General features: G+C 37.6%; 1 protein-coding gene across 13 annotated transcripts in view; it reads right to left on the bottom strand.

Moving 5' to 3' along the window:
• The window catches only part of PTK2 (protein tyrosine kinase 2), a 226,338-nt gene that overhangs the window by 172,991 nt on the left and 36,991 nt on the right, over positions 1 to 16,356 (bottom strand). For all 13 annotated transcript variants that reach the window (XM_076329035.1, XM_076329036.1, XM_076329037.1 and 10 more), the window contains one exon: positions 12,653 to 12,679. The gene's annotated coding sequence lies outside the window, so the exon portion shown is untranslated. The remainder of the gene's footprint in view (positions 1 to 12,652; positions 12,680 to 16,356) is intronic.

The raw sequence follows: 16,356 nt of genomic DNA, 5'->3' as shown, positions 1-16,356 counted from the left end.
TGTGATGTTCCCATCAAACAAATGAAAAATTTGGATTTGTGAATTTAGTCTTAATTTTGAACTTCCAGCGGCACCTGCCTTGAGATTTCTTGCTCAGAGAATGCTTGAGATTTGAACGAGTACAACAGACTGAAGCTCATACTTCCTAGCTTCAACCTGGGGCAGCTGATAGCCAGGAAGAGAAGAGAAAATACACTGCAAGATTCACACTACAGTGCTTCAACTGACCAGAAGAAGATGCCAGTAGCCCAACATAAACTCATTCTAGAATATAAACTGCTTTGGATCTCTGCTTAAGGCGTTCTTCCAGCATAAATTCAATTCAATACTGAATTTATTGTTATCTTCCTCCATTTGGTGAGCTTTAGTAGAATACATCTAGGGTATTCCTGAAACATGCAGAGTTTTAAAGCAACACTTTCTCACCTTCTGGGCCACAGTCACCTAATTAGCTTTACTATCCTCTGAACTATATTTTAAAATAGTAGTTGACAGAATTCACTGCTTTTATTTTCAACTCTCAACCCAGTGGTAGTAGTGAGGTGGGGAAGGGAAACAGAGCAGGATGTTGGGAGAGAGCAGGAGGAATATAGTGTTAATGAAGTTTCCCCGTACTTCCCCTTCCCAAAGGTTCCTCTGATGTTGAGCAGCAGAGAAGACAGCATGCAGCCTCCTAGCCCATGCTGTTAAGACAACAGATGTTAGAAGGACCACTAAGTTAACTTTATTTTTATTATTTCATAAATAAAGACTAGCCATTTTTTAAAACCGTACGGGTTGTATTAATTTTCAGGTATGAAAGCTGTAGCAGATTTTCTTGTGCGTGGACTAACCAGCTCATATTCTCCCACTTCCTTCCGTTTACTTTTTGAAGGCTTATGGTAGAGAAGTGTAAGTCAGCGCCATGAAAGCTGAGAATGGTTTAAAATTACTCCTTCTTTAGGGCACTGATTCCAATCTTCTGCCTCTTCATGTTCTAGGCTATTTACAAAAAAAAAAAAACAAACACGAAACAACAAAACCACCACACAAAAGCCACCAAACAACAGAACTGTTGCTATCCTCAAGACATCTTTGAGAAGTTCCTTCACAATTCCAGTCCTTCAAGCAAAAGTCTGCTCCATGGAGACCTGGAAAACTAAGAGAAGAAAAAGCGAACCCTACACATCCTGCTCCTTGTTTTACTGCAAAATAAAGTCTGATAATTTTGCTCTGTGACAGGCTTGCTGTGCTCATCAGTTTGCACTGCTTCTCTTCAACCTTCTCAGATGGGGAGAAAGAGGAGGGGTGACAGGAGGAGGAGTGAGACAAAGCTATCCCAGAATGGTCACCAGAGCCTTTCCTGACCTTATAAAGCTTCCTCTATTTATGGGGAAAACCTTCTATTTATGAGATAAACATAGTAGAAGGTATCTGAAGGGGGAGGACCCCACCCCTTTGATGCTGTTTAAAGGAAACGCATTCTGCGAGGATTACTTTTGTTCTGTGGAAGGGATCCATGAGTGGATCAGTTGACCTTACAGATGCTTCTTAAAACCCCTCTTCATTAATTCAAGGGTAACCTAGAAATAATTAGTCACATCTTCTAAGAGGGCTATAGGAAAATGAAGTTGCTTATGGGTCAGCAAGTCTCTTCCGTGTCTGTTCATAGCTGGGCTGCTTTCTCCCTCATCTATCTAATAACCAGTTACACAAAGAAAGTAAGAAAGCTGTGCAGCCACAGAGGGTCCAATTAATTTAGCAGAAATGGTGTAGTCTGGACATGTCTCCCTTGTCCTGCTTCTCCTCCATATGCTAAACACAAAGTTAGAACAAGAGCTTACCAAAAATCTTTGTGCTAAAAAGATGTTTACAACTAAGAGTTGTACCTTGTTTATGTGTCACTGCACCTCAGAAGAAAGCATGTAATTTTCAAAGACTCCCAGTGTTACATAAAACACAAATATAACATTAGCAATTCCTCAGACTTCCAAACCATTAAATGCAATTAAAAAATAAATAAAAAATAATCCATGAGCTCACAGTAATTCTAATAATAAAAACATTATTCTACTTATATTTAAAAACACACCAGTGGAACAGTTAACGTATTTCTTAGTGAAGGATGAGCACAGCATAAATCCCCTATGTATAAACACACACACACAGGCTAAGGCAAATAGCTATCTAACTTTAAAGTTCCAGTGTTACAGAACAAATCAACAAGTCACTGTTGACACCCTTCAAGTCTAAGAAAAGAGAAAATTAAAAATTAATTTTTACATAACATCTTTTTAAAGTTTTATAATACAAACATTAAGGCTGCTCTATTAAACAAGCAAATTCTGTGCCTAACCTATCAAGCAAAGACTAGTGTATTTAAAAAACAACAAAATATTGTTAAATAGACAAATCCCCCTTTCCTTCTCCAATTAGCATAATTTTGATTCAAAATTGTTGCATGAGAAATGCCAACAAATAGAGTTCGATGTTTTGTTTAGGAGAACCTCTAGTAGAGTCCAGGTGTAGCTGAGCCTCTAAACCACAGAAAATTGAACTCCTAGTCACTTTGATCAATTCCCCTGCCAATTTTATACCAAGAAGGGACATTCACTTTACAAGAGCTTTCACCTATATCACTGCTTCATGAGAACAGCAATAAACTTGCAAGGAGCAGTTCCTCAGGCAGTCATTTTATGCTCCACTATGGGGAATCAAAGGTCATCTTCAGGTAACACAAAACCTTTTATTTGATGCAAAATCCACCACCTTAAATAGCCTCATTTGTTCCTCCAGTTACACAAGACAGCCTGTTGTCAACACAGTTCTGTTGAACAAGTTATGTTTACCTACGAAAATGCCTGCAGAGTGGTATCAAAGTGCTCAGAAAACACAAGCACATGTTGCTCAGTTTTAAATAGGCTTCCAGGAGCTCACCAACAAATCAAGCTCAAGTCAGTTTAGCTAACCAGCTGTGAAACTAGATGAAACAACACTCAGTATTTCAAAGATGGCAAATATCCCCGGTCTGCATCCTTTTATGATACATAAATTTACGAGCAAACAAATACAATCTCTTCTCTGTAGCTCCAAATTCAACTGAATGTTAAGTGTACTAAACTTCATCCGTTGACTTGAGGACAACTTAAGTACGAAAGGCAGCGTTTTGATGAAGCTGAAGTCACATTCAAGAATGTTCCTATAAAAATTAAACTAGGCAAGACCAAAATCTACAAGACCAACTGATACAGCTGACTTTTTGGGCACAGCCCTTCTTCCAATCCAGGAGAAGAGATATTAAATAAATATCCAATGATGTGCAGTGGTAGACAGAACATTAAAACAAACCCTTTCTGATAGCAGCCTGAATGACCTACATTACCAAGCATCACAGGAACAACACTGTTGGCACGTAACAGCATCTGACAGGGCCAAGAGCTCATCTCTTGTGTGGTACTGAGTTGTCGAGCACCACTTCCAAAAAACTTGTGGTATTGGTCTCCACAATCCCATTTGATGCATTTTGACGAGGACACAGTATTAAAGCTTTTGAGAGAACAAGAGACTGAGACAAAAATCAGTGAATGCATAAACGGGAAGACTATAAGCCTTACCCTACCACCAAGACATGGAGAACAAAGTGTAGTAAACTTAAACTGGTGGTAGAGAAGTTCAAGTACCCTGAAATCAAAGCATAGTAAGAATTTTTAAATTGCAGAAGGAGCTGTCAAACTGCCATCTTAATACGTTAAGTATCTTCAAGGAATGACTTAAGTCTAGTCAATTCTGCCTTGGGGTAGAAGGACAGACTTCCTTTCCCCGCCCTCAACTTTTGAAGGACGCAGGTCATTAAACAAAGCCTGATCACTGTCCTTCAAATTTCTATTTAAAACCCTCTTTAAGAAGTTCTATACAAAAATCTCAATAATTCAGTTGCTGATGTTTCCAGAACCTCAACGATCAAAACTACCTCTAACATCTCACTGTATCATTTGGCTCCCCACCTTTCTCTGTCATAAGGCCTCAAGTTTCAATAACACCTTTTACTCCTCCTCTTGGAGGATGCATAGTTGACCAGGGAATAGTCAGCAGCAATTTCAATGCTAATCAATAATGTGTTACGGAGACTAAAAGCCTTAGTTGTATTCTAAGTTTTCATTAGCAGTTCAGCTGCTCTTTGAGTCCATGGAAGTTTGCTCCACTAAGGCACAGAACCATTTTGCTGGAGCTTTTTGTAAAGTGTCTGCAGAATAAGCAGAAAAACCACCACAACCATGTGTGCTTACAGCCTGGCCTATCCAGCCTTTAAGATTTAATCAAAAAAGCAGGTAAATCTGAATCACAAGATAAAGTTTATTAATCCTGGAAATACGATTCTAATATTCCTCTGTATTAAGCCTTTCACAGAAAGAGTTATCACACATTGCTGTGAAAATAAAATAAATATAAAAATCAAACCACGTGAAACTATGCCAGCAAGTAATCTGAACAGAGACTAACTAGAAACTTTAGTTTTAAAGATCTTTTTAAAGGGATAATTAGTGAATGAAGATATAATCTGGAAAACATCTTTGTGCCAGAGTTAAACAATTTCTTAAGAATTTCTTAAGAAGTTTCGCATCTATCTCAAGCGTAATTCCATCCCACCAACAGAATAAAGTCCTGAGTAAAAATGTGCTTGCTACAAGACCAGATTTTTTTTTTTTTTTTTTTTTTTTTAAAGTTTGACCCTTCCATATGACAACCTGAAGAACATCAGCTTTATGCTGGACAAAATAACTTCTGCTGTTTTTCATATTCAAATTATTGATCCCCAACTCTCACCCAACAGGGGAAAGGCCTGCAGGAAACATCACAGCTATCATAAGCTGTTTGTTATTTTCTTAAATATGTTCTTCACCTTCTGAAAATAAAAAAAAAAGGGGGAAGGAGTTATAGGTACAGTATCTACAATTTTTCTTACAATTTCCTTTTTCCAGTCTTCTGCTGAGAAAAAAACACCTGCACAAATAAAAAGTTATTAGCTAACTACACAAGCAGAACAGTGGAGCTATACATGAAAAGCTGTCAAGGATGTAACAATAGACCGAAGGAAAGCTCATATAATTTTTTATTTATGGTCATTTTAGGCGTAACTTATAACAAAGTAGTTGATAAAAGTTCAGCCATGCAATGTTTTTCCTCTTGGTTCACTGTAGCCCATGAAGTTCCACTTCAAACAAGATTATGTGTATTTTGGGAGAAGATCCAAAGCCACTCCCAACCCAGGTCTTGCAGAACAAAAACCACACTCTAACAACTAACATTTTATATAAACCAACTACACAGGATCCCACGTGATTTTCAGAATCTTTCCTTCAGTAACACTGTCATCCCCACCCTTCCTTTACTTCATTGTTGCTGCTATGAAAACCTTAGGTACTAACATACTCTGATACTATAGCAAGCACCTCCAACACACTCACCCAAGAAAGCTTCAGGTCTCATCAAAACCTATCGTAGAAGTATTAACTTCTTGACAAAATGGAGGAATGGTAAAAGCTTTCCTTTCCAATACCTTTGTGTTTTATCAACAGGGAGAAAACAAACAAACAAACAACCCAACAACAGAGGTATATCTTGAAAAACTTACCAAGGCTCAGTCAGTTATTGCCCATTTAGGTTGCTTCCACTGTAGGACACTACAATATGGGATGCAAATATAACTGAATAGGAGACCAATGTGGTGTGTGGATTGAACAGAAACTCGCACAGAAAGCTATTAAGTGTATTATGCACCTAAGTTGAAAGAACTGCAAGAGTTGAAGGGGTTACAGAAATTAGCAGAAACTGTACTTTCTGTGGAGTAGTCTTATAAAAAGAGTGACTGCATCATGGGCATAAGCAGGATATTGCTCACAGGACAGAGTAAAGAACGCATGCTTATGTACCATAATTATTCATGTCTTCAAAGTTTTGTGTTTTCCTTAAGTAATTCTGCACCAGAACAAGACCCTTTCAGTGGCTGCCACTGAAGGTTTTGTATTGTAAAGCAGCAACAGAATCTCTCATTCACAATATCCTGATGCCCTGAGGCTGGCTCTGCTCTTGGATTTTTTTTTTTCCCCTTCCTGTAAAAGAAGATAGATGAAATCTCCAGTCTTCTTAGCAGATATCCACCCCTACCTTGCCTATCACAAAAACTTTTATAAACTAAAAAAAACCCACCCTAAAAAAAAAAATCCTGTAAGTTCCTAACCCCTTACCAAATAAGCTTAAAAAATCCTTCTAAAATTTGCAACCACACAATGTCCCTTGGTAACTGAGCAGGTGCACACTTCTTAAAGCAAGTACAGCCAGTCTTGGAACATAAAAGCAACTCTCTCCAGCTGATGCTTAACTACAGCACTGGAAATTAGTTCACTGTTTGCACACAGTAAGTATAAAACAGACAAGAGGTTTTGCATACTCCGTTACTATCAGGATGTCTCATTCCAGCAGGGTTTGCTATATTGAGCTAGAACAGGGACACTCGGTCAGGTCTTTACAAAGGTACCCATTGAAATGAGTGCATCAGCTCCACCGCTCCACTGCAAGCCAGCAGCAATCCCCACTTGTGAAAAGTGCAACAGCATTCATTAGATAGCTACTCCCGGAGGCAAAGAATTACAGTTTCTCCTGCAGAAACATGAGAAATGTCACATTTCTGTAACCTTGGTGGAGTCCAGACAAAATTCTACTTTAGATCTAGATCAACTACGCCACTTGAATAACCCTCATCGATGCCCCTTCAGCTTTTCCTGCGTTACCATTGCCAGCCAGTTTGCCAGCAAAAACATACACATGGGTGTACAGTGTGGAATGAACTTTCTTCACTTTGGTTACAGGAGAACACTTATGAACTGCCTCAGCTGAACTTGAACTGCCAGTTACTAGACACCCATTTTGTTTCAACACAATGAAAGACAAAATTTAGTGGCACAGAACCCACAAATACCCATTTTCACAGTCTGTAATTCTTCGACTCCAAAACAGGTAAACATCTTCTCATAGCAAATAAGCATCCTGTTCTAAGCAAAATATTACCACAAGTGATTTATTTTTTGACAGCATGTAATACAGAGTTCTGAGTCCTCCTGCAATTCCTCTGATATTACTACTGACAATAATCGGTCAAATTCAATAGCTTCCATCCTAGATGTCCCCCCCCCCCCCAAAAAAAAATACACACCCAAAGAATTTTCAGGGTTTTCTTCTTTTATATTTTGTCCAAAAGTTCTGTCAAAGGCTTGCGCTTTTTTTTCTTTTTTTTTTTTTTTTTTTTAAAGAATGCCAACTCTTGGTATGTTTAAAATAATGCATTGGACAATCCCCCTTCCCTGCACCCCGAACTATGCGAGATATAAATTACCCTCCTCTCAAATGGAAGAGTAACAAACCCCCTCCTGGAAAACCTGGTGTGTCTTTGAGTGAGGAGTGTCAACAGGTGCCCGTATGACACTGAAGCTCAAGTTTCTTGTCCATCATCCTCAGTGAGAGAATATATACAATCTTAGCATTTCTAAAACAAACTTTCCAAACACTAGCTAAAAGAATGCAGAAAGCGTGAAGATGACTTAATTCAAAGCTGAACTGCATAACTGGAATCAGGATATTTCAAGTTCTCCAGAGTGGAGCAGCACTGGTTCTCACCCACACCTTTTTCTGTCACTTGCAGAAAGACGTTGAACAATCTTCCCTAGGAAGAGTATCCTTATCCCTCCAAACATCAAAATTCCTATTCTAAAGACATCATTTGTAATATTAATTTCTCAGGAAGCAGATAAAATTTCCAAACTGTTCTAAAACAGTAATGAATTAGAACAAAGAAGAAAAAAATCTTACATACTATATATTCAAGTGATACAATTCGTATATGATACACCCTTGACTACTGTAATTCTTCCACTTCAAGGTGGCTGCATAGGAGTAAGCAAGAACAATCCTCACAGCAGAGTGTATGTCCCCAAAACCTTGGGAGCCAGAACTACAGACAGGAAACGATAGAGGAATGTGCTGAACTGCTGCTTAATTGTCATCTCCCCGCCTCCCCAAAGTGTTCAATGCAAAAAAACCCAGATACCTAACAGCGATAGCTCACAAAGCATAAATACATTGCTCTTCCAAGTATCAAAGGTATCTAACAATGGGAAAATGCATGTTATGAGGTACAGATAATTAGAGTATTAAAACTACTCAACTGAATTTAAAACAGGAAGATTTAACACACAAATAGCAAGGGAGACTTCCTCAAAGTGACATTTAAGTTTTGTCAGCAATAATCTCATCCAGAAGTAACAGAAGTTTTGCGATACGGTATTTGGAAGTCTAGAAATAGTACATTCCTCACTGACAGTGAAGAGAATTAAAACTATAAGGCATATTGGCATCAAAAGAAGAAAAACCTTCTCACATCTTCTGAACCATAAGGGGCATGCAGACAGCTATTCTAACTTGATAGCATTAACATTTCATAAACTGAGAAGTTTTCAGTTCCATACTCATTCATTTGTAAGAGTACCTCATAATTTAAGTGCAAATAAAGAAAATACAACCAAAACCATTACACACATATGAACATGAAGTTTACAGTTGGATAAAATCAGAATTCTTAATAAAATTTGCAAATATTTCTAGGAAAAAAAATTCCTGATTTTCAGAGGGATTACTGAAAATACTACTTTTAGTGAAAAAGACAGCGCAGGTTTCCTTGTGTAATCCCTTAAGCACCATGTCAGGCGTTCTTACATGAGATGAACTGTTTACAATCTTAATGCAGCTTCTATGTAGTTCTTATTTAAAATCGAAGTGACAAATCAAAAAGCCACTATTTTGTCCTTTTTTACTTTTGATTACACAGTTGGTTACTTTTTTCCCCCCTTAAAGGGGGGAAGGGCAGAGACATTAACAACAGTTCTCTGCTCATGTTATTGAGTTTGTTCTCAGCTGCATGACTAATCACTGCATAATTTATTACCCCCTGTAATACATGTGAACATTTATTTTAAGAATTCTGCATATCCTCAGTTCTGTCAGTTCTTGCTACTGCAACTTTGGCAATTCCTCAACTGATTTTTAATTTTCTATCTCTTAATATTATAGAAAGTATCCATGCCGTTGTTTGTTTGTTTTAATTCTAGGCTGAAAAGCTATGTTGCATTTCAAGTTGCTATATTTAAGTTCATCACACAGGCAGGTGTAGATTTAGGATAAGGAAGATCTAATTACATAGCAAAGCATTAAACACCCCACCTTGTATCCGGTGGATAAGAGAAAAAAGCAGCAGCAGGTTGTTTTGAGGCAGTGCGCTTCTGTGGAAGGTGCCAGGAGATTAATCTGGTTTAATTAAACGGATAACTAGCAGGCCTTATGTAAGAAGCAAGGCCATACACACTAACGAAAGACTGAATGAGGACATGGTTTTAATTCAGAAAGAACAACTTCCTTAGGTTGAGCTGAAGTTGTGTAACAACTTTTTTATTTTGTCCTAAATGAGCACTTGGAACTAAAGCTAGTTCTAAAATAATTTGATATTTCAAGATAACAATGACTGTGTGTAGACGGTGCTTACTTAATTTGTATGCTATACATCCAAAAAATGCACCCCAAAACATCAGACTTCAAATATACTGCATATCTGGAATTAAGCTACACAAAAGATGCTCCTTTCCTATTAATTTTTTGATACAAAAAAAAGGAACAAATGTCTAAGATTCCATTCTGGGAGAATGTTTTGTTCCATTTTTAACCAAAACCCCAGTATATGCTCATTTCTTTCACTTCTCTTTATTCTCCTCTACCTATCTGGTATAGTTCTTTGGTATAGCTTTTTGCTTTTTTATTATTTCTTGATTCTGGTAATGAATACTTACCTGCACTACAGGAGCAAGAACAAAGGACCAAGTCTAAACAAAAGTCACCTACATCACACAGATGCTATACCTGTTTTAAATTCAGAGGGCAACAACATCCAGCAGGGATTGTTTTTAATCCCAACAGTACCAACAGACAAAGTTTAACTGCATATACCAAAGGAAACTAGTCTTTCATTCCTCCAGGCATACTGTGAACATACTCATGTTCCAAGATAGCTTCACATATAGACAGTAGTACTGTGTTCTCTATCCAGCTTTGAAATTATAATATTTTAGCAAGTTGCCCTCCAAGCCCCTACTGGTTCACATTCCAAAAATTCTCTATGCTCATATCCATGGCCTCAATTACAAGGTAGTAAAAAACCGAGTTACCCATAGACTTCAAAGCAGTGATACAGATTAATGTAGGATAACTCTCGAGTAATGATTTAACTAACAACCTAATGAACTAATGCATTCAGCAGCACACAAACAATCCTCCTTTACATGAAGATTTTTTCTACAAAATGAAAGCGAAAAGGCAGTGTTCTGGCTGACCTTGGTATACCCCTATGAGGTTATATTACATGTAAATTCATTAAACAAGACACTACAATAAAGACCATTTTAAGTAGTCTCCTCCCTACTGCAGAGTGTTCAAACATTGCAAAAACCCCCACCGTATTATGATGCAAATTTGGAGTACTAAAACCAGGTGGCAAAAGTGAGAGCATTTCTAGTGGCATCTATTGCTCATTGCTAAAAGTGGCACCCAGGAAAGAAAAAAAAAGTTCTTCAAAACTTGAAATAAGAAAATACCGTTATTTATTGCAAATACGAGTTCTGATGATTAAAGCTTCCCACCGGAAGGTAGAACCTCATCTTTATTCAAATGCATTATATCTTTTATCCTGGCTATTTCTCCAGTTTGTCAAGTTTCTTCTGAATTTTAATCCCATCATCCAATCGCTCCTAACTCTTTCTATATTGGTGTTACTGGTAGGTTGCATGGGCACATGAAGTCCGTCATCATGGTCATTAATGAAAATGCTGTAATTCCGACGGGACAAGTCAGACCTCTGGGGGACTCCATTTGACACACCCTTCTCTTTTGACAATATTTTAAGCATGTTTTTTAAAACAGGTTTCCTTAGTTCGCTTATCAGTGAGTACTGTCAAATCCCTGCTATAGGCAAGCCATGGTGGATAGCTTTTCTACCCTCTATCAAGGCCTCTTGCCTTACCGTGGAAAAAGGTTACCATTTCAAAATCCTGGGCAAATTTTTGCCCTCTATCAGTACTTCAATGACACAGCTAAAAAGTACAATTAGGACACCCACACACACATACCCAAATTGAAAAGAATAATCTCATTGTGACTCAGATTCACAGTATCAGACAAACTCTTCAAGTCCCAAATGGAAACTCTGAAGAAGTTTCATCAGACATCCTTGTTTTAGAAGCTGCAGAAAAAACACGACACCCCGTATCTTCCTGTCAGCCTGACTAAAGACCAGACATTTATTTTTCCAATATTCTCCACAAGTACTTGCCTTCCTGACAACCTCTCTCAGCACTCAAAATCATTTTTAAGATGCCTTCCTTAAAAGAAAAACAAACAACTTTTTCCACATTTAGAGTTCTCTTCACTGCTTCAAGCAAACATGATTTTTTCTCAGAACAGCCACTCTATAAAGTTCTTGTGGAAAGACTACAACATATCAGCTATCAAGCTTTTAATTGAAATTGCCATTTGATTCAAACAGGAAAGACCAACTACCCCCGGAGCAGCTTCATATTGACCAAGTACTGTTATACTTTAGATACTCATTTGTAAAAAGATATTTTGTGGACAGATATGAAGCACATCTCAATAATAAGAAAAAAAATTTATACATAAGCAAAGTCACCAATGTAGACTAAGTACAAAAGGCAGCAGGCCTGATAACAAACATCTCATCCCAAACTTGCTCAACCAGGCGTAAAAGCGCACTACAGTTATGATTCTAGAATCCACATTACAAACGGTGAATAGATGGACAAAATGCTGGAGAAGAGAAGACACCATCATTCTGAGCTCTACAGCACAACTTGAGCCCACAGCCCAAGTGAATTTGTAAAACTTAATTACTTGGTTAAAGGCCAAATGTATCAAACAATAGACAAAAAAATGCTATTTTTAAAAATCAAGTCTTTCGGGGTTTGTTTTTTTTGGTGGGTTGGGTTTTTTTGTTGGTTTTTGTTGTTTTGTTCCCCCCCCCCCCCCCCGGTTTTTAAACACCGCTGATAGGAGACACAGGGTCCAACAGAGCAGAGGGATATTTCCAGCGCTGGCACAAGCCACCTGTGACCCCAGGCAAGTGAACGTGTCTGTCACCTTCCCTAGTAGCACCTAGGGAGATTCCTTCCACCCATAAACCACCCACCCACGTTTCCTTGCACATTGTCCCTCTGATTCACCACTAATACTATTTGTGGCTGCCGCTAATCTGTTCTTCTGACAGCTGTATCACAACACTGGGTTGAGTTGTTTTAAGCATTAACTATATCACACACATATTTAACAACTGCATATATCTCAGTTACCTCCTCCCCCTGTCAAAATACATTATTCAAATGTAAAAAAAAATCTGTACCTCAACAGGTTTTGTTTTGACCTCAGATCCCCACATGACTAAGTACCATGACAGTGCCAATAAGAACCGATATTCTGATTATATAAAAGCATGACTATATTGCAAGCACGCCCTTAAAAGCTGCCTGCTGTCACATCAAGACATAAATGAAAGAAGAGAACTTACCTGCTGGCAAGGGAAGTCTTGAAATATCTGTAACAATAAAGAAATACATTTAGAAACAGAAGGAAAAATAGCTCTAAAATTGCATTGGCCTAATCATTTTTCTGCAAGGCTGTACTTGTTTAATAAAGCACACTATCTGAAGCAATTTGCTAGCTGCTAGGCAAGCCACATGCAAATCAAAAGCATTTTCCTTGTCTCACCCTGTTCATTAACAAGATTACTTTTTGCCCACCTAACCAAAGGACAAAGATTATACTGTTAGGCAATAAGTGTAATTACTACAGCAGAATACAGGTCACTACGCACAAATTAAGTGTTACATCAGGATTTCACCATTATCACCTACATAATTTCAGAGCTGAAAATGTCAGGGTAAGTTTGCATATGAAGAGGACATTATTGTATGTTTTCTTTATTCTTAAACCTTTAGAGAAAAGGTAGCCAAGCTTACAAATGGATACATATGGAACACAAGAAGTAATTTTAAAAGAAAGGAGACTGATTTTTGTCACTGAGGCACGAGACACAGTTGCTGGATATTTTTATAGTAATTGCCAAGGCTGTCTTGAGCTGCAATCAACTTTACAAGAACCACTGTCTCAGAGTCTAAATAGGTCATATTAAAAATTATACCCTAAAGAAAGATGGGTATAAATGCATATACATTAAATTTTCTTAAATAGGTAATTATGTAAACTATAACTCACTATATTCCTTCTGCCTGCTTTTCTTACATCTACTTGTCATCTCAGCACACACGATCGTAACTGGAACTTTGAGGTGCCGATCAGAGTACAGAACAGAAACTAGAACCCACAAAGAACTAGAAAGAAAGAATTACTCAAAGTCTGTAAGGACAAGGACTGGGGAGACACATCAAGGGGTTAACAAAAGCTGAAATAAATACAACTATGGGGGGGATGAGAAAGGGGAACTAGTAAAACAAATGAGTAAGAAACTGAACTGAACCTAAGAAAAAGGTCTGCACGGTTATTTGGTTAAGAGGAGACAGCAGTCTTGAGTAATAAAATTGTCATTTTGGGTACAAAATCCACATGGAAACTGAACTTTAACCATAGGTGTAGCCAGAACAGATTCATAGATGATCAGGGCAGATGGCCACTGCTTTGCTACCTATTAGAAGAAATAACAAGGCTTAATAAATATTAGCCCCGCTCTCACCAACAGATTTTTAACATCATGCTTGCGTTCAATTATAATCCATGTTTGTGGCTTCAAAGCTTGATAAAACTTGAATACCAAAGAGAATTACACCTGAAATTTAAAGGCAGCCTACTAAAAAAATTCAAAATTGAACTGTGGTACTCTGAGGAGACAATGAAACAGCAGAATAAATTTAACACACGCTTTAAATGCAAAATGAAAATAGCAATAGGACACCCCAGCAGAGAAAACACTGCATGCTTTGTTCTGGCAGAACATACAAAGTTTAAAAAGTTATTAAGGTACATTTAAAAGATGATCATCATGCTGTCTGCTTATGAGAAAAAACAGCTTACGTAATAAGAAATGCCTTGAGACAGGAGAAAACCAGACAGGAAGAAGCTGCATAAACTGCAGGAAGGAAAAGCCTCAAGTTGCCTCCTGCAACAGCTTCTGCACAGAATCCAGATCAGTGCATGTGGAATGGAGCTTTCTTCCAGCAGAAAAACAAGTTGCAGTGACAATTAACTTGGAAAGTCAAATAAATCAAGAGAAATATTGCATCTTTTTGTTTGTTTACAGATGTTTGAGAGTTCCCATGCACTTTTTTTTATAAAGTTGCAAAAAAATTCCTGCTTGTCATTAGACTATACAATACAAACAATTGTAGTCACCTGAGTAAAAAAAAAAAATTGCAGAGCAGAAAATACAACACTTGATTTTATTTTTTCTACAGTGATGGAAGCTAATATCGAAGTTCCATTTCTACTTAATATTTTTCAATGTTCTTTAATTTTAAGTTACTAGAAAAAATTACAAGCTGCATTAAAATTTTCTTCTAAAACTTGATGTACTGGAAAAGTTTTATCACAGCATTTATTACTCTTGAAGCAGACTATTTGGTTAAGTGTGCCTACACAACAGATTTCAAGAAAATAGCAGTAAACATAACTACCAGAAAAATACGTTATCATACACACACAGATAGGCAGAAAACGTTAATTTACATTCCAGGAACCTAGCCATGCAATTTCAAACACCTCCAGGGAAAGTTCTGCAGCGAAGACACACGCGTATTTTTAACTTAAGACAGTCTTGATCATATTCTAGTGTTTGTCCTTAACACCTGAGCTGCTGTTTCCACTGGGATCTCTCCCTGCACAGGCACCAGCATTGACATAGATCCCATTACTGCACTAGGTCCTAGCCAAATGGGGTACCTACAAGATGAGCAACATTACTATATTTAAGTCAAGCACTGTAATGATTTCTTACTTCCATGTTCCACTGCAAATCAGTTCCATAAGTGCATTAAGTGAGGAGATGCGACACCTCTGGGACAAGTATACTGAACAGCTTCCTGCAAGTACATGTTCTTCTAATACAATTTAGTGTAAGAGAGACTGTTTTCTATGATTAATGGACACACACTAGATTTAAAAACAAGTAGGACAAAAGAAATTGAAGCCTGAAGGTCATAGCAGTCTACTCAAAATTGTACAGATGCACTTAGCAAGTTACTTGTATCATATTTTTCAAAGATTTCCATTAAGCCTCTATAGGCTAATGCATCTTAATCAGTCCAGCAAACACCAGCCACTACAGAAAGATCAACTCATAATAGCATAAAATTAAGCAAACGCTGTCACAATTCCAAAGATAAAAGTAACAATTCCACCTTTTTGTGTGTATGTTTGTGTATTCAGACACCACAACAGTAAGCGAATGTTCATTACCTTCATGTATTTTTATTAGCTGCAGAGTCACATCAGGAACTTTGATGGTATTTCTTACCCTTGGGTTTACCCTGCCTCTCCAGTGCTCTCTAATCTTTTCTGGCTTGAAACTTCTTAGCTTTATTATCCAAATACGGTTTTCATTTAACATCTAACACTGAAAAAAGATTAGTGGATTCTGGCAACATTTTAAAAACTTCATTCACTGAGAAGTAAACTGAGACTATGCATTGAGATAGCTACTAATTTCAGATCACATTTACAAACTCTCCTTCTTTACTGTGCAAAAGCTTTCCCTTCTTGAAGCACACTATAGCATTCAGATCTCTATATAGGAGAAAGTCATTCAATGCTGAGATTTGAAGGGAAAAAAGAAGAGTTAGGCTCCTAATCTGGTTTGTGACTGTAAGGAGAGACTTGAGAGCATCTGGGGGAGCTGTCCTGTTGGTAAGCATTCCCTCACACAATGGAGGTCTGGACTGACTTTTCTCCTACAACTCATTTCCTGAATGCATGTGAATGCTGTCCCACAAACCACATTTACAGCTGTACAACAGGAACCAACCTTACACTTCCTATCCGCTCCAAAGTAGTTCTTCAAAGTGCAATTAAAAATTAATCAGATTTCACGCGCTTCTACTCCTGCTGATACTTTGAAGGAATCAGTCATGTTCTCCATTTATATTCTTGCACGTCTTACCATGCTACTAGGTAGGGAACAAACTGTCAGTTTGAATAGGCATAAAGAAAAATAATTTTTGGACCATATTCTTTACAAACTTTTACATACTTTGTAAAGATTAA

The sequence above is a fragment of the Aptenodytes patagonicus genome, chromosome 2 (assembly GCF_965638725.1).
Source record: "Aptenodytes patagonicus chromosome 2, bAptPat1.pri.cur, whole genome shotgun sequence".
Lineage (NCBI taxonomy): Eukaryota > Metazoa > Chordata > Aves > Sphenisciformes > Spheniscidae > Aptenodytes > Aptenodytes patagonicus.
The sequence above is the reverse complement of the archived record's forward strand: the minus strand, read 5'-3'. Positions and strand labels throughout refer to the sequence as shown.